Raw genomic sequence first — 18,448 nt, forward strand, 5'->3', positions numbered from 1 at the left:
TCCTGCACCTGGGGAGGAACAACCCCATGCACCAGCAACGGCTCGGGGCTGAACTACTGGAAAGCGTCTCTGTTGACAAGGCCCTGGGAGTGCTGGTGGACAGCAAGGTGACCCTGAGCCAGCACCGTGCCCTTGTGGGCAAGAAGGCCAAGGGTATCCTTGGCTGCATGAAAAGGAGTGTGGCCAGCAGGTCGAGGGAGGTTAGCCTCCCCCTCTACTTTGCCCTAGTGAAGCCACATTTGGAGTACTGTGTCCAGTTCTGGGACCGCCACTTTAAGAAGGACAGGGAACTGCTTGAGCAAGTCCAGTGGAGAGCTATGAAGATAGTCAGGAGACTGGAGCATCTCCCTTATGAGGAAAGGCTGAGGGACTTGGGTTTGTTCAGCCCAGAGAAGAGAAGACTGAGGGGGATCTTATCAATGCTTATAAATATCTAAAGGGTGGGTGTTAAGAGGATGGGGCCAGATGCTTTTCAGTGGTGCCCAATGACAGGCCAAGGGGCAATGGGCACAAGCTGGAAGACAGAAAGTTCCACCTGAATATGAGAAAAAACTTCTTTCCTGTGCAGGTTGCAGAGCAGTGGAAGAGGCTGCCCAGGGAGGCTGTGGAGTCGCCTTCTCTGAAACATTCAAAACCCACCTGGATGTTGTCCTGTCCCCCCTGCTCTAGGTGTCCCTGCTCAAGCAGGGGCGTTGGATGAGATGATCCCCAGAGGTCCCTTCCAACCCCTACCATTCTGTGATTCTGTGATTTTGTGACATGTATTAGTTTCAGACCTTTGACCTGAAGTTTAAAGCTGATAACTCACAAAAAGGCTCTGTGCTCTCACACCTGTCTCACACCTGTATCTTCTATATCATGGAACTGGGAGCTTTTGTTAAACCAAAATCCTGTGGGATGAGGCAGAGCTTTTCTGCCAGCAACTACTTTAAAGCGTTTCCAAAATGTGACATTTGGGTGATCTCTATCAGTCATGTCTCAGCTGTTCCTGCAGAGCCAATAAGGTCAGAAGACTCTTATTGGGATGGTCCTTCCTGCCTATTTATAAGTGAAGGGCAGAGAAGGAGCGCCTATCTGCCACCAGAAGATTGGATTGCAAGGTCTTCTATGCTTTCAGATTTGGAGAGGCAGCATTTCAAAGATAGGAAGTAGAGATTGCAGATACTAAAGTACAAGCATCAAGGATCATTGAAATTAAATAAAAACAGGACAAAGAGGGTTTTGCAGCTGAAGCTATTGCCTTTTCTCCCTCTTTAGAGATCTTTCCTTCACCATCATATCACTCTAACTCTCCCATAAATCCCAGGCCCTTAAAGTGCCAAGGTGCAGGGTACCCTTCATTCAAGGGTAAGTGCATTCATGAGCCTCACGTCTCACTAGGTGACAATGTGTGACAACTGGGATGGCATGCACCAGAAGATATGGGACTCCAGTAAAACAGTCCCTGGGACTAAGGAAATAATTGTAACAAGAGGAAAGAAACATGCTGGAGCACGAAGACAATAGAATAAGAGCAGAAAGCGCAGCAAAAACAAAAATGCAAATTATCTCACAAATATCTGACTGAATAGAAAGCACTCTTAAATTAACTTGTCAAACATGATAAAAAACTGAATGGGTATTTTGGCTGGTATTTCACCCGAGGCAGCAAAACACTGGGAGCAATTCTGATTCATGTGTTTGTGAGTCATTTCTTCATCAGATAGCTGCTAGAACAAGGACTATTTCACGTGAAAATATAGTTTTTTGCTGACCTAAACAAATTGAAAACATTTTCATTTGTTTTTCATGAGCAACACAGATGTTGTTTGGCAACTTCCATCCAAAGCACCATAGATAAAAACCGTAACAACACAGAGGAAATGGATGAAGTCTATTTTTTTAGCAGAACCAAAGATCTCCAAAGTTTTATACACTCTTTGCCAGGGAATGAGGGGAGATTAAATGAGTTTGGGGTCTCTGTGTTTGTGTAGTTTCATCCATCTTACATGGAAACAAAAGAAAAACCTCTGGAGATTTCTTTCTCATGCTGGAAAATCCTGTAGGCAGGAAAGTACATTCTTTTAAATCCACTGAACAGTTTAAGTTTATTCAGTTGTACTGCATATGTACTTTCTGCAGATGCGAACCAGTAATGGAAACGCTAATATCAGAGTTTGCAATGAATGTGTAGTCCGCATGCAAATCGCAGTGCAGAAACTCCAATTTTTGATAGCTAAATGCTGTAGTCCTTATACCAAACACTTTGTTTCTACAAGGATTTGAAAACTTTATATACATAAATCATGTCATTTGTTCACTGAGAGCATAAATTGAGTATTATTAGCCACAAATTAATTTTGGAGTGAAACTGCCTTTACTGCCTTCCTTACTGCTCCCTAGCCTACACACATGTATTCTCGATAAACCTACAGACAGATAACATGGCCATTAAACTAAAGACTGTATTGATATATTACATGGTTGAGGGCCAGCCTTTCTCAAGCTCTATCACTTGAGACTATTTCATTTCTTTAGCCTTAGCTACATCCTCTTAATATCTCACTAAATAATTCGTATGATTTTTCAACCTCTTTGACATTTAGACCTTTGAATACTGTACTAACAGACAATTAATGTCTCCCTTTAGATACCTCATAGCCAAGCTATGTATATATTTAGCTGTTTTATCTTTCCTCATAAATTCAACCATTTAATAATTGTTTAGCTGTTCTCTGAATCTATTCCAGTTTGGCACAATAATCCTTATAGTGAATTGCTCACAACCAAATGTGTTTTTTAGGTATGATCCCACCAGAACCGTATGGACAGGGTTATACAACCTCTCTTCTTCATGACCTAATGCCCCACGGCTTGTAATTGAATTTTTTCTTGTTACCATATTGCACAAAAAAGTCACATCGACTGTCTTATCTGTGTTTCTTTCAAAATCTTTTTCCATATCTCTCCCTTCCTCTCTTTCTTTATACATGTTTCTTCTTTTGTCCTCATTTGGCAGTATCTCATTCCCCAGAATTGTTTACATTGTATGTTTCTAGTTATAATACAAGAGTGATGGCTTGAGGTACTAGTAAAAGATTTGAGAAGCCTGTGCTTACTTTCCTGCTCTATGGAAAAAGAGGCAGTATAACCTCCTACCGCTAAATGGTGCTGTGAGCATAAGTGCATTTCACCACTGCAAAACCCCTATACGTGCCTATACTGGGGATGTTTAAATGCCATAGATAATGTCTTTTTTGTTCCTCTGTTTTAACTTTCAGTAAATGTTTGAATAGTATTTTCTGTCCTTTGCAGTGTTTACCCTTCCCAATTTATGTGGGATTTCACAGAATCTACTCTTAGAGTATCTGCCAAATATCTGTGTAAGTTTAGCATGACTCTACATAGGTTGATATATAAAATAAAAGGCATGTTGACAAAATAAAAGAAATTCCTAAATGTCTATACAGTGCCTAAATGTCTGAGCAACTGTTTGTCCAAATAAACATTTCTGAGAAACACAGACTCACTAGCAACTGGTGCTAGGTCTTGTGTGAGGCAATAAAATTACTCACTTTGTCTTACAGCTTGCTGGTACTTAAAGCTGTATCTGTCAGCCTTTAAAATGGCTACAGTGGGTGGGCTGCTTGTTTCTGGCAGCAACTGCCAAAGCATTAATGCTGGCTTCTGAGTATATCAAACTGGAAAACACCCCCAGTATTTGCTTATCAGGTAAACTCATGTTTACATCTATGAACGGGTAAGTACAGTATATGTGCATCTGCATACAGGGCTGTGAGTCTAAGAACTGACTATCAATACTCAAAAACCATTTTAAGAAAAAAAGTTTTCTGATATTTTGAGGGAGACCCGTTTTTGGTCAGACATTCAAGCCTATCTGTGGGCAGGAGCTCTAGTTACATAGGTGTCTACTCCACTTTTTTAAATAAAAGCTCAGAATGCCATAGGCATACTTCCAAGACTGATCTCATAAGAAAAAAAAACATTGCAAAACTTATCATAAAACTATGAATAGAGATAATATTGATCTCTAACAAGTCTTTCCTTTTACAGTACTAAATGTTAATCTTTCCCAAGGTGAGTTCTGCTGCTACCTGAAATGAAACCTGCAGGCTCACATAGATGTTCTCAGGAAAGACAGCAGGTCTCTACACTGAGGAAAGACCATGCTTTTTTTTGCCCATTAGAGGAATAGCATTTGTTCACTGCTGAAAATTGTGCATTTGTGTCTTTATTAAGTAATTCTTAATCTGTAAATGCAAAGGTTTTATCATCATTACGCAAAATGTAAAATACCTGCTGCAACAGTTACATGCAGGGCTGCAAGATGTTTTTCCTGCTGTCAGGCTGGACAGTTCAGCCACAAACAAGCTGCTGTGTGAGCCCAAAGTGGCATATTTGAATGTAAAATATCACTATCTTTGTTTATGTCACACAAAACCAGCATCCGTTACTGTTTCCACACTTGAGCTTAAATGGTTTATCTATGTTTATACCAGTAAAACAATGTGCATGAGTGCAATGACTTAAGTGCATCTTAATTTTCTACCTCTCCCAGCTAGCAGGCTGTGAGGATCTGTCAGTGGGTAAACATGAGTAAAAGATTAACTTGAGCCTAGGAATAAAAAACATGGGCACATCGACAGCTGAGTGTACTTTGGGCCCCTAACCTAGCAAACTATTGATTTAATATTTTAACCCTGAAAATGCATCTTGTCACATGACTTCCATGGTTGTTATTAAAAAACGCTGGACTTAATATGTGCCTCACTTTCAATAGCCATAAAACAGGCTTCACAAAGCTCTTCAGGATGTTGTGATATTTAACTTCTGCTGGTGTATGTGTTAAAGGAATGTCTTGAGGTCTCAGATAATAAGATGAACAAGAATCTGTCACTCTGATGAAATTCAAGGGAAAAATCTACTGTATTCTTAGCATTTTTTTCTTTTATTATCTGTGGGCTTGTACTGAGAATGTCTCTGTAAGCTCTTCTTTCAAACCAGGGTTCACTGGCACAATGGAACAAGGCTTTAATTTGCTCAGATAATTAAGCTGGCAACTGTCAAATAAAGAGGCTCTTACCTGTCTGAACCAATCCCTGTTTTTGACACATGGCATGTCTGTTGCTTCATTTGGAAATATCACAAATGCTATGTTTTGTAAATGACAGCCTAATTATTGTCTAATGATTAGACTTTGGCATAATAGACTGTTTCTTGGATTGTTTTAGCTGTTAATGTTTTGCATGAACATTTCATAACTTAAAATCATAAAATGGCAAGCTAAATTAATTCACAGGCATGAATAGACCTGAAAAGTTGAACCTTGACCACATTTTTCCAGCTGCATATCCATTCCCAGTAACTTTCATTACAGCACATGCACATACTTTTAAAAAGAAAAGTTATATCACCAACGCCACTGAAATATAAATGTCTGTGTACATAGTGCATGACAGGTTTTATGTAGGCAGAAGCCTCCTCCTCCCCACTGGCCTTAAAAATGCTTTTTTGTTTCAAATTGTATAACTCTTTCAGCAGTTACAGATGTGCCAAGAGTCCAGCTTTGGCTGGGATGGGTTTTCTTTGTATCGGTTACAGCAGACCCTGCCAATGTCTCAGCTCTGTTGGCTGTGGGGGGCTGTTGTTCTCCGAGTGTAGCAGCACCTCTCTTGGCTGCTTGCTGCCTGTCGCTTCAGCCTTACTCGTGGCCTCAGATGTATAGGCCTGCTGCTGCAAGCTACTCCCACATCTCAGTGCTGCTGGTATGCACAGAGGCAGATGTAGATTCTTGTTGAGGAGGGGAGTGGTCAGTGAGGGACAGACTGGCTGCCTCAAAACGAGAAGAGCCAGACTGTCAGATGTCTCCATGAGTGCGAGCTGGCAGAGGCAGAGGCCATGAAGAGTTCAAGCTGAAAGGAAAGCCAAAGGAGACCCAGTAAAGGGAAGAGGAATTTAAATCCCTTGGAATCATCAAGGTTAGAAAATGAGTCCTGTCATGTTTTGCATGGGATGACTGGTTGTGTCACCAAGAGCAACAATTTGCTGTCAGCCCTTTAGGGTGGTAGTGTTCTGGAGAAAACCTGTGTTAAAAATCACTTTGCAGCTAGTAGGCTTAACCCCAACAGTTGCCCACAAAATATTTTATCTCTAGGTTATCCCAGCAAACCAGATTTCATCATCTGCACATCATGTCAGATGCACAAGATTGCAGAGCAGGAGGGACAACATGATTGCTCAGAGCTGCTTATGAAGAAAGACCTCATGTAATTACATCTACTGTGACCACTGTTCTGCAACGCAGGAGTGAAAGCAAGGAATGGGGCAGAAACGTTCCCTCCTATCTAGTATGTTCTGGTGAACCTAGTCTCCAGAGGTTGGAACAGCAGTCAAATTATTGTCTCCTGGATAAGTCCCTTATGACACCATTATAATAAAAACAGACCAAAGCAGAAACCATTTGCTCAGGAGATATTATTACCATACCTAATTAATTTCTATCACAATATTAATTGGGCTGGACATAGCTATTTCATGGATTTGAAGAGCTCTTTGTAGCTGTGCAACTATTACCCAAGTCAACCATGAAGATTTGATAGTAGGTACCCATTTAGGCACCTGAATTCCAGGGCAGCCTGATCAGAACAGCTGATCCCACCAGGTGGACAACAGCAGGCCTGAAGTTGGGCCATTAGTTCCACACTTGGCTGATGTGTGTGCAAAACCATTCATTTTTCAAACTGTCATTATTGGACTTTCAGAAAAATAGGGACTCCTGTTCTATGTGATTTTTTTCTTTTTTTTTTTGCCATAAGAACTCAAGTTCAGGGAAATTATTTTGCTTTCCTGCAAAACTAAGGAGGACTCATTTGGCCTTGTTGCTGCAGGAATAGTTCATGTTTTCACACAGCTCTAAGTACCTGCCAGCCTCAGCATCCAAAGCAGACAACAGAAGACAACTGAGGAAGTAGGCAGATTTTTACCTCTCTGCTGTGTTTTCACCTTTCTCAAATGTCATAAAATAGAAACACCAACAACCACGTATTAGTACCTGAACCTTTAGTCTATTTTTTTTAGGCTGAACCATTTTGACATCTGTCTCTAGAGAGTGTTTATGTGTAGTGTAAAAACGATCACATCAAACATAAAAAAGCAAACAGAACAATAAAGGTTGGGCTATTTTTGTTTGGTTTGTTCAACTTGCTTCATAAGGAGGCAGCTAGTTGGCTAATGGAATTATATATAAACCTGTTATGTGAACCCCTACATAAATATAAAATCCAAGTTCAGTTTGAAGAGTGACTGGTAGGGAATTACAACATTGTTGAATCGTGATTATTTGGACAACTTTCCGCTCTTTCAGAGAATGCTACTAAATCATAAAGGAGTTGTAGATTTTAGCACAAATGATTAATGATAGCAGAAATCTGATCTCTCTTCTTCACTGGTCTACCTTTAAGTCTGAGAACAAGAATACCCCATGCAAAGTATAGCTTGTCTAGTATGTCCTGTAAACCAACATAGGCAGTAATTGGGCCACCTGTCACAAACAAGGCTGCCCAGGATTCAAAGCATGCTGGCAACTGGAGTGGGTCTATGTAAGTACAGAGGTTTTCAGATGCTGAACAGATACGGACAAGGAACAGATCACTCCCCTGCCAGAGGTAAGGAGAGAGTCATTAGATTTTCCCTGAGGTATGGCCACAGTAGTGAAACAATGCACTGCCCCTCTTTGCAGGTTAAATTTCCTTCCTGTTTGCAACACAAGAGTCAGGCAACTAAAAATAAAGCTAAAAAGAAAGATCTACAGAGAATGTTTCACAAACATACTCTAAAAATCGTTTAGAAAGCCCTAGCAATAACTTGAAAAATAATGGGCACATTTCCTGGATGCAGGAGATTAACATCCACCTTAAAAGTAAAAAAAAAAATTGTTTTTGAAACAGCTCATTCCAGCTAGGTGTCTTCAGTTTAGTAACTGAATGCCAGTGCATTTCAATATTTACCCCTACAGCTAGATGAGGTGGCAGCTAGAAGAGCAGAAACTTTGGAAAGTTTGATAGGGTGGGTTTTTTTTGGCCTCTGTTATTTAGAGCTGCAAGGACTAAAAACAGAAGAAAAAAAAATTGTTGTTTGAAATCTCACTTGAATGCATTCCTGGGACATAGGCTATGGCAAGATGGGTCAGTGGTTTTCAAATAAACCAACTGATGCAAACATTAAATAAGAGTCTTGTGCCTTATTGAAGCAGTCCTATGGGACACTACTTAATCTAAGTACTTAAGAGCTGCTGGGAACAAGCCAGTACCTCTTCCTTAAAAAGCTGGATATTCACCTCCTCCTCTGTATGCGTATATATCACGAATATGAGAAAATCATGCATAGCCTGGATCCAGCAGGTAGATACAGTAATTAAAAGCTGTCCTTTTTTTCATCCTTCAGGAGTAAGTGATGGAAAGGGAAAGACTCTCAACTTCAGGCTGCTGGTATAGCTTGTATTAGCCAAAGAGTGCTGTACAAAGCCCTTCAGTGATCTGTAAAAAATGAATCGGTCTCTGCTTCCTAGAGGACAAAAACATACTTTGATGTAAAACATAGACTGTTAGTAGCACTAATTGTGAGGTTTATTGGTAACTTGTTAAAATGTCAAAAATTAACGAAACTTTAACGAAATATTCTGGGCTGGGTTCTAATCTTGGTAACACCAGAATAAATTATACTAAAGCATAATGCTGTGCTTATAACAGATCTGAAAATCTGTAATTTGATTGAAACAGCTATCACGTATATTGTTTTCTTATCATTATAGCTTTTAATGACAAGCATGCCTGGGCCACACTGATGTGAAGAAACTCACACTGTCTCTGTGCTTGTTATATAGGTAAATATTGTGGTTGAAGTGCTAAAATGCACATAGTTGAAAAATAATTATCCATAGTGATAGCCAAGAAAAACTTGGCACACATTCTAATGCCATAGAACTGGAAAGTTATAAAGTATCTTTATTTTCTTAAATAAGTACGATTAGATAAAATACGTGAGTCAAAGACACCTATTCAATTAGTTAGGTAAAAACATCTCTTTTTTTCCTTTTTTTTTTTTTTAAAAAGGAATACTTGCTCCAAATTTTGAACTGAATCAAACAATTACTTTGTATTTCTTTTTCTTCTGTGATTTTTCTCTCAAGGAACCATAATTTCAGGAATAATAATTAAGACAACACTCTTAGCAAATACTACAAAATATGTAAGGAATATTAATTCCTATTGTATGCTAAATCAAGAACTGGACCTTAAATGATATTTTCTAAGTAAATGTCACTTAAACACAGGCAAACGCTAGACTTAAAGTGTGCTTAAATATACATTTATGGTAGTTATTTATAAATAGATATATCAGGTATTTGAACACTCATATATTAGTATTGAATATTTCCTATACTGCCCTCATTGAAAAAAATCCCTTGAGATGGAAAAATTTTTGTATTAGAATAGTTTCACAAATTTGGCATGATTTTGAATGGATACATTTGTGGAAATAGCAGTGTGTTAACAACAATGTGTAAAATAAAAAATAAAATATAAAATTCAGCTAGCGAGTTGTTCACTGCAATTCTCTCCCCTTCATTTTAATAATTAAAATTCAAACATTTTACAATAAATACGAAATGGCCACTTGTTTTAAAAGGCAGCAGTAAATTTGTGAGATGCAAAGTGTAAAACTGTAGGCTTTTCACATGAAAACATTCAATATTTACCTCTCTGTCTTGATAGCATTGATAGAAGTGATTCAGAGATTTCCTAATGGCATATGTAAACCTTTTTATATCGATTTTTTTTTTCTGTAGCTTAATGAAGCTTGTTCTTCATTGGACTGTAAGATAAATAGCATTCATTTCTAGGCAACCTTAGCTACAATAAATATGTTTTGTACTTTGTGGAAGAAAGGGGCTATTTTATCACTACCAAATGCAAAGTGTCCCAAGTTTGTTATCAGTACACAGTGTTTGCCTTAAGATGAACTTAATATCAGCAATCTTACAAATGAGCAAATAAAAAACAGGCACTGATAAAAATGTGTTGAAAACATTCCTTTTGTCAAACCCAGTTAAAGTGCATCATGTTTAGTGCTCTGTTGTACTTTGGTGCAAGGCAGGATTACTCCATTTGTAGTCCATTCTATTTTAACTTACAAAGATTTTCTTGCCTGGGATGAAGGGGATAGTCTTGCAAATAGGATAAAACTTCCAAGCTCTGGAGGTAAGCAGAAAGAAAAAAAAAAAAAAGAGAAACATCCACTTAACACAATTTTCATCCCAGAAAGTATAAGACAACTGAAATATTTTAAATATTGTCAGCTGGTTCATTGGTGCATGAGGGAAAATACTCCAACTGCAAGCAACACTGTGGTAAGCAGGGACCCACTGGAGGCCTGGGAAGACTCAAAGAATTCTGGTGACAGACACAGGAGATCTGTTATCTTTAAATGAAGTGTTTTAGGGCCATTCCAACCTGAATTTGTGTATCCAGGACTTTTGGTTATGTCCAGAGGAGATCCAGCTGGTGTTCTGGCAGCACAAACCTCCTCATATTGCCTCCTCCATGTGCTCCAACACTGGCTTAGATAGTGCACCTGTAGGATTGAGAGGGAATTTCCCCCACTCCGCTCATTTGCTTTCAAGCTTGACCTATCTTGTTCTGCTGGGATTGCCAACAAAGGCTTGAGTCATAGTAGTGGTATTTTTTATCTTTTTGCAACTGAGAATAAAACTGGAGCTACTAATTCATTCTATATGCAGCCTGGAACAACCACTAAATTTTTACATTCTTTGCCCCTTTCCAGTTCAACTCAGTGATCAAAAGCCAAACGGTTTTCATTCTCAATAATATTCATCATCCCAGAAAAATTGGTTTTCTCCAGCTGTGTTGCTGGGAAATAATAAAATAACACAGTGGAAAACCAAGCAAAAATATTTGTTTTGTTTTTTTTTTTCTTTCAAGTTAAACTGGGGCAGTGTTTTGAAAGAGTTAAACCAAAATGTGATATAAGAATTTGTTCAGCTGACTTTTCAGTTCTATAGCTTTGCTCCAGAAATTTCATGGATTTCTGCCAGTCAGCTGCTGCAAACGCTGAATGGATCATAAATGCATGTGTGGAGCTTGGGTTCATTTCCTTGGTGCCTTATGCAAGTTATAGAGACATACTCTCCCCCCCAGCCACTGTCTGACATCCATATGCTGTTTACTCTCCTCTGTTTTAGTGCTGGTTAAACATCATCACCATGAACCTCCTTGTAATAAAAGTCCAAAAAGGGAAGAAACAATTTAAACCCTTAATGACTATTTTCAGTTTTGTGCTGACTTTAGGATAGTTCACAATGGAAAAGTTAAAAATAAAATTTCGATTTCTTTAAAATAAAACAACAAAAAAACACCCCACAATCCAAAGCCTTTCTCATGAAAAGCAATATTTTGTGATCCTGATTTTCATTGTGTAAAACAAAATAGATCATCAACAAAAAAGCTACCCGTAACTTACCCCTCTGACAGAGGAGAGAATCAGCTCATGTCCCTTGGATCCTGAAGAGAAGCATAATAAGTGCAGGGCAAGTTGAGGGAAAAGTCCTGCTGAGACGCAGGCTGCTGACAGGCACCACTAAGCAGAGACAGTGCTCATAACTTTCAGCTGCTGCCTCTCAAATGACCATCATGTCCCCTATGGATTGACCAGGCTGATTTGCTTCTGTCTCAGAATCTTAGAGCCAAGGCTCAACAGACGCATGGTCTGCGGGGCCCTCCTCAATTATTTGGTTTCACATTCATTGGGCATCTTAAACCTCCCAAGAGCCTTTTAAAATCATAAGTATTACCAGAATCTTAATAGACACAGATGATTTTTAAAATAGTTAACTTCCATGAATCCCATCTCATGATGCAGAAATGTCATCCTCCTGCTCTGGTGCCTATCAGATGACATGACCCTACACCTACATCTGTCATTTGATGCAATCAGGAAGAACAGGGTCATTCACAGGGCGGCTTTCCTGGGGCAGAGTCTCCAGCTTTGAAAATAAACATCTCTGCATTTTCTTGACACTTCGTTTTGATAGTGACTCAAATGCACTTTGGCATTTGTCTAGCAACAGGAGATAATTGCACCAGCATAAGAGGCTCTCAGAGGCCCCTTCTATTACACTTCCGGAGTTCCTGTTGGGATTGCTTGCTGCCTCTTGATCTTCTCAGTGAGCTGCCAGCCCGTGAGGTATCATGCAGCACAGCAGATGCAAACAATCTACATTCATTGAAGACCTCAGTTGGAATAATACTTTCTTTTTGCATTTTGTTCTGTCTACAAATATTTTATATGAAAGCTTTAAAAAAAGCAAGTGAAACCAATATAACATCTTAATTATACTTAATTATATCTCAAATTATACATCATACCACTACAATATGAAAGTAAGCAAACTTAAAAAAAACACACCAACCTACATTTATAGTTACTGCATACGTGCTAACATTTTTTTGTACTATCAAACATTTCCTAGAGACTTTGAACAGAGCTCTGCCATCTGTATCTATCATGCTGTTTGTCCGAATGGCAGCCTTATCGTATTACTATTTTTTTAAGGGATAGGTTGCTGGCCTATCACTCAACTGCTAGCCTGTAGGAAGCTTTTTGTCTGGATTTATCTCTTTAATCTCTCCAGCTATGTGAATTTCCACGAATTTAAACTCTCACCAGTCTAAGTCTTAATGGGTTTCAGAACTTTCCTGCCATTCCAACACATGAAGGAAGAGTCTCCGGGGAAGATGCTATGTCTATGTTGCACTGCCAGGCAGCTTCAACCTCTTGAAGACTATAGCATGTTCCCTAGACTGCCTTAATTATGATTATACAGTCATGACCAGACCGTCACCTGGCCTCCACTTTGTTCTTAATTTCCCCTGTTTGGAAGTACACTTCATATAAGAATGAGAGGAGAGAAAAAGTCTGAATTCCCTTCGATGTCTGGCTATTCCTGAGTCAGGTTAAACAGGAAGACGTGCTATGTTTTGTTCTTTTCCTTCTTTGTGATTCCAGCAAGAGTCCTTAACACCGATACTGTAAAGAAATTACAAGCTATGGCTCCCTCTTGATTTTGCTGATATGCTCTAAAATTAGGAAATGAAACAACAGAAGAATATGTATTCTTATGTAGGTGTCCATAATGCTGTACTGACAATGAGATCTCTATTAACAGCTTGCTCCCTTGTTTAACATAACAAGCGTGCAATTTGAGGTAGATGTGTTCACAAATTGGGTAGGTGAATTAGCACTGTTTTTTGGAACCTGTAGGGGTGTAATGAGCTGTAAATCTCAAAAGGCTTTATATTTGGATTGGGTTTCCATATGGATTTAAAATAAATTCAAACATCTTAAATAAACTGGCGGGAGAGGAGCCTTCCTCAAGATATTTGGATTTTAGATGCAATCAGAAACCAAAAGTGGAAAAGATTTATTGAAATTATTCTAAACTTCAAAAACGAGTGCAATTTGGAGGTAGCTGTAAGGAGGGGGGAGGTTCAAGGGTTATAGGAAACACAGAAACCTGACTGCATGTGACCATCCAGTTCAAACCTCTGTACCACCAAATCCGTTCAGCACTTTAGCCAGCTTTGTTAGCTTCCCTCATGCTGAACGCTCAGAAGAGTTAGAGCACCAAACTTTATTCATCTTAACCTTCTTCAATGTCAATGTTAGGTTTTGGTACAAGATGAAACAAAAAGCTTTTCCCTGCCAAGAATTGAGTCCAGAGTTCTGGATTTCCTCTGCAACAGCAGACAATTTATATATTAGTTTATTGAACAGTAGAAATCCAGAGACATGCAGTTAGGTCCTGGCAATAAAAACAGGGGTGCTGATTTGCAGACACTTCATTTTAAAATAAATTTATTATAAATTTATCTATATCCAAATATCTTGAACTTGCAGCTGGTTCCTATTTTTCTTACTGTCAAGCCCCAAATCATTGTACTGAACACCCTACCTTTTTGGAAGGGTGGTTGTGGATTTAAACTTTGTGTCTCAAGCCCATTCCTGCAGTTAAATTGCATGTGCAAGTCTATCCATATTGGACTGAATCTGATCTCATACTGAGGCAGGCTAGGGGTAACTATACTGAAGTCAATGGAACAGACCTTACCCTCATAACTTGTGTATGAGTTGACTTTCACTTACTTCAGTGGAGTTGATTTTTGATTTACACTGATTGAATGAGATCAGAGTTAGACCTCATGTTGAAATATTTTTTTCTTTTGATTTGAGTCAAAATCACAACACAGCAATTCAGAAATAGGATGAGATTTTTCTGCTAAAAGTGCTGGTTAAGTTTCTTTAAAATAAACACACAGAAACTTTTATATTGTCTCTATATAGAAATGCATGCTGTTAGCTAAGAGAGAGAAGAAATATTCTGCAGCATTAAATCGTATTTTACAGTTCAATCATCTGGAAGACTTCCATATGTCATATTTACATTCACTTCCTATTTAATGCAATACAGATTTTTTACATGCACCAACCTTAAAAGAAAATAACATATGGAGAAGCCTATGTAGTTATTTTGTTTAATGAAATGGTATGCTTTTGTTTTACAAAAGAATTTTAATGGGCAGAGTGCAAGACCCTGAAACAAGACTGTGTTTCTTTAAATCAACCTTTTTCCATTTTCATTGCCCAAATCAAGCTGTGAAGTAGTCCCAGAAAACATGAAGGTTTCATGTATTCCATCCAAGTCAATGATTTATCAAACTCAGTAATCACAATGAATGAACATGGAGTTGTACTTGAATACTTGATACTCAAGCTCAAATATCCCAAAGTGCCCTTTTATGGTCCCTGTGATGGTCTTAAAAATGCAAGTCACTTAAATTCCACTCTGATATGCTTCCAGATAATTGACTGCTGCTGTTATATCCTGGGTGATGTATAAATGCTAGGTTTCTGAGCATGGTCCGGTCACCTTTATTGTTCAAATGTGCAGTAGCACATTTCCATTGAAGAGAGGAGGATTATTTTAGGGACTCTATGAGGTGACAAGAAAAAGATTGAACCTGTGAGCTTATGAAAAAAAAAATTTGGAGCCATAGTCTGCTCCCAATTAGAACTATAAAATTCCACTGGCTTGCATAAATCAGAATTTAGCCTGAAGAGTTTATGTCAAGGTATCTTGAATTGATGGAGCTGTTGTGGAGCCACATGATTACAAATAAAAAAAAATGTAAAGGATGAAATGTAGCTATATTTGTAAAAAGAATGCTACAAACAGATTAGCTTTATAAGTCAACCATCACATTCAAGTCTGGTGGAAGTTAATGCAGCTCCTATGGAAATGTCTAGGTGGCATTCAATGTGGTTCACAGAAAGTAAGGTGGGCAGAAAAAAAAGAGTCCTAGTCTCTCTTACTGCTGTCCCAAGGAAAACCTGCATTTTTTGGCTTGATTCCCTGGACTTTAATGGAGGAGGTTTGGAGGTACACCAGTATCCTTTCAAGATGGTTCATTATCAAGAAGCTTGACAGAATAACAGTCAAATTTCTATGTGTTTGTGTGTGCCTGTGCTTAGCACCCTGTCTCTCATTTACATTAATCACCTCATCATCAAAAAATGGTCCATTAATTTGCTGCTGAGTATTTAGGCAAGAAGACAGCTTTTCACAAATGAGAATGTTACACAAGACCCCTACCAGTGTCCAGTTTCTACACTGGAACAACACCTCTCTGCAAGTAAAATATGCTGAAATGCTTAAAGGTGGGAATGACTATAATAATGCAAGAAGGCTGTGATCCAACCAGACATTGGGGAATAGCAATTCCAGGTAGACATGCTGTTTACTATTAGATTTGCTATCCTGAACAAAAGGTAGACTAGTGGAGACAAAAACAAATTTCAAACACACTAGCATACTTTATGTAACAAGGCAAAATCACTTGAACTCCACTTACTTTTCCTTAAATAACAAAGAAAATGGTTTTGTGTTCTTGACTGTTTGGTTAGTATCAAAAATTACTGTCCAATGCTGGGTCATTGCTGTGTCGCCGCTACTATTAACCCATGTAAATTTTGGCTCAGCAGCAATCCTTGTAGCTCCTATCCCCATAAGGACTCAGGACTTTGCCAGGTTAGAGACACCTATACTGATTGAGGGGAGGAAGCTGGGTTCTGGAAGCAGCTAAACAGTGTGTTCCTGGTACCATGCATGCTGCACACCTTGCAAGGATTGGTAAGACCCAAGCTAATTGATATGCTTGGATCTGCATTGTATTAAGCTGCATTGGGTGGTTTTATTGTCTCAGGTTCCTTGTGCATAGTAGTTCCCTAAACCTCCTTTTGTTCTATGGTATAAATACAGCCTATGTAAAGTGCTAGACTTTTTGCACGTTCAGGGCATGCAGCTGAAGGTACTTTTCTCCCTTATTGAGAGGGCTTCCCAAATCCTTAATTTTGAAGTTTTGTTTCAAGAAAAAAATCTTCTAAGTCATTGGCTTGATTGTGGTTTTGCATCAAAATGTGGTTTTGAGATAAGTCAGTAAGGCAGTGATTGTAAATCAGTCCAAGCTGCCTGGAAACTTTTGGAAGAGCACTTCATGACCTGAATAAACCTGGACTCAGTTTAGAGTTTGCAACAAAATTAAAGGTAATTTGCTACTGAATGTTTCATGTGATGATTAAGATTCCATATCTGTCTCTTTAACAACCAACTCATCATTATTTATTGTTTGTATGGCTGTACCAGCAAGAAGGGTCACACTGAAGCATGGGCACAAATGTCAGAAGTTAGGGTTTTTCTAGCCTGTTGAGGGAGGGGATTGTCCTGCTCTGCTTTGCACTGGTGCGGCCTCACCTTAAGCATGGTGTGCAGTTTTGGGTGCCACAGCACATTAAGGATACAAAGCCACTAGAGAGTGTCCAGAGAAGGGCCACAGAAGTTGGTGAAGGGTTTAGAGGGAAAATCATATGAGGAGCAGCCAAAGTCACTTGGTTTATTCAGCCTAGAGAAGAGGAGGCTGAGGGCAGAGCTCATGGTGCTCTGCAGCTTCCTCACAAGGGGAGGAGGAGGGGCAGGCGCTGATCTTTCCTCTCTGGTAACCCATGACAGGACCCGAGGGAGTGGCAGGAAGACGTGCCAGGGGAGGGTTAGGTTGGATATTAGGGAAAGGTTCTTCACCCAGAGGGTGGTGGAGCCCTGGAACAGGCTGCCCAGGGAGGCAGTCACGGCTCCAAGCCTCATGATATTCAAGAAGCACTTGGACAACACCCTCAGAGACATGGTGTGAATTTGGGGTTGTCCTGTGCAGGGACAGGAGTTGGACTCGATGATCCTTGCAGGTCCCTTCCAACTCAGGACATTTTATGATTCTATGATTCTAGACACTGCTGTCTGCTACCTATAGCAATATCACTGTAGATTATGAGCATTCACTTGGCACTGTCTGCTACTGTTGATATGATGTGGTTGTTACTCCATTCCCTATATTCTGCAGTCAAGCAGCTAATCAGTCTGACCATTTGCTGAGTGAGTTGACAACTGCAAGAACCAGATGTTAAGTTCTAGAATTTATTTTTCCAGTAGGGTCATTTAGGTCTCTGACTTGTTTCCTAGCTAGCTCTTCTTAAGTCTTTTATCTGCCTTCTTGGCCGATTTCCATAAAAACAATAAAGCATTTATAAGTCTTAGTTTCCCCATAATCATAATCTCCAACTACAATTCCAAGAAGTCCCCTGTGTAACGATGTGAAGGTTTTATTTTCCTTACAAAAGCTGTGAATGAGGTACAGATTTTGTTATGTCAGATACAATATTCGTATCTTGTTTATAGCTTCTCAAAAGAACATACTGTGAAGCTTCATTCACGGAATTGACATTTCAAATTTATCAGAACAGGATTTACTCTCTGATGTTTGTACAAGTACAAAAGTTATCTCTGATGGGTGGAGGAACAAGTTTGTTTTGAGTGGAGTGAATCCATCCAAGTCTCCATGGGGAGCAAAGAAAGGACATGAAAACCTGGGATAGCCTTTGCAATCATACGGATAACAGACAGTCACCCTGAAAACACCAGGAAAAAAAGAAATTAAACACCATGCATTGTGCTAGTAAGGGTCCTTACTCTTCGCCTACTTTCATGCAGAGATTAATTTAAAATAGAATGAACTTGCAAGAAATGTATCTAAAGCTTTTCAACAGCGTAGTTTTCAAGCTCCACATTTTGGTTTTGCATGAACGAAAACATTAAAAAATAAAATATTGCCTGATATGTCAACATTTATTTGTCAATATCTAACAGAATTATAAGTGTACCTTCAAATTACTGCTGCCTCCTTAGTACATTTGCTTCCCTTAGGTTTGGATTACATTTCTCTCTCTATTTTGTAGTTCTGTTGTGAAGAAGTATCTGTTTCTAACA

At 39.0% G+C, this 18,448-nt stretch overlaps 1 long non-coding RNA gene across 1 annotated transcript; it reads right to left on the bottom strand.

The window, feature by feature from the left end:
• Positions 1-580: 580 nt before the first annotated feature.
• On the bottom strand, positions 581-11,808 carry LOC135310555 (uncharacterized). Its single transcript, XR_010370643.1, has 3 exons — positions 11,539-11,808; positions 10,193-10,253; positions 581-5,912 (listed from the first exon to the last, which is right to left on the bottom strand). It is a non-coding gene; the product is annotated as an uncharacterized LOC135310555 (long non-coding RNA).
• Positions 11,809-18,448: the final 6,640 nt, after the last annotated feature.

The sequence above is a fragment of the Phalacrocorax carbo genome, chromosome Z, assembly GCF_963921805.1.
Source record: "Phalacrocorax carbo chromosome Z, bPhaCar2.1, whole genome shotgun sequence".
NCBI lineage: Eukaryota > Metazoa > Chordata > Aves > Suliformes > Phalacrocoracidae > Phalacrocorax > Phalacrocorax carbo.